Source organism: Eurytemora carolleeae, unplaced genomic scaffold (genome assembly GCF_000591075.1).
Source record: "Eurytemora carolleeae unplaced genomic scaffold, Eaff_2.0 scaffold1967, whole genome shotgun sequence".
Taxonomy (NCBI): Eukaryota; Metazoa; Arthropoda; class Copepoda; order Calanoida; family Temoridae; genus Eurytemora; species Eurytemora carolleeae.
In genome coordinates, this window is record NW_019397856.1 from 36,863 (window position 1) to 37,898 (window position 1,036).

Below are 1,036 nucleotides of genomic sequence, written 5' to 3' on the forward strand. Positions count from 1 at the left end.
GCTAGGGATACACTCCCTTATCTCAACTCTTAGGGCAAAACTATAGACTATGTTAAACATAATCTATACTAGACAGATCAAGCAAGAATCAAGCAAAGAACATTCCCATGATTCAACAGAGTTCCTGATTCCTCAGTCAAAATTTGAGGCAAATCGGTCAAGGGGCTCTCAAGTGTCATGATCTGACATGCAAATAAAATCAGACAGACAAACAGAGATTACAACTTTCTGTATAACATTTTTTTTGGCTGTCTATATGCTATTTATGAATTTCACAAAGTTGGTATATAAATCAATGTATAGTAAGGAATTAAAGGAATTTTTACAAACTTTAGAAAGTTTATAAATACTTAATGTTTCCATTGGTATACATTCTAACACTTTGCTTCAGAATTTTAGACAACAGAATCTTTTCAAAATATCAAAATAACGTTTTCAAAGTCCAGAACAGAAGTGCATCTTTGACTATGAAAACATTTTATGTACAATTCTTTTTCAGAATCAAAAAAAAGTTATTTTCATTCCATTTTCTGTACACTGTATTTTAGTTTATAGTATATTCAGCTGAAATTGAGATTCACTTTTAAAATATTTATTTTGTATTGAGCTACATTTGAAACTGTGACACCTTACCTTTTATAAACTCTGGAAGATTGGAATAGAAATTTCTCCATGCGAGATCAACCTTCATCTTCTCACAAACAGATTCAGCGTTCTCGAAATGAATCTCATAATCCCCATTCTGGGCCATCTCATCAAGGGCAACTTTAATTGATGAATCAAAAATCGGTTCAATGTACTTGCCCAATTCATCGTAACTGTTCTTATAACTAGGGTTCAGGCATGATATGAAAAGTGCCCTTGGTTTCTCAACAGACACCTTCTTCTCACTTAAGTATCTTCTCATTTTCTCTACAGACAGTAGAGTTTTCCCACTTCCAAACTGACCACACACTACAGTTCTAGGGTGATCATCAGATAGGAATGTTACTTGGTCTTGGCTCCAGAACAGCATACTGGTAAGTGATCCAGCAGC

At 34.1% G+C, this 1,036-nt stretch overlaps 1 protein-coding gene across 1 annotated transcript in view; it reads right to left on the minus strand.

Moving 5' to 3' along the window:
• LOC111716129 (double-stranded RNA-binding protein Staufen homolog 2) overlaps window positions 1–454 on the minus strand; it is a 26,088-nt gene extending 25,634 nt beyond the window's left edge. Inside the window, exon 1 of the mRNA XM_023491555.1 lies at window positions 450–454. The gene's annotated coding sequence lies outside the window, so the exon portion shown is untranslated. The remainder of the gene's footprint in view (window positions 1–449) is intronic.
• Window positions 455–1,036: the final 582 nt, after the last annotated feature.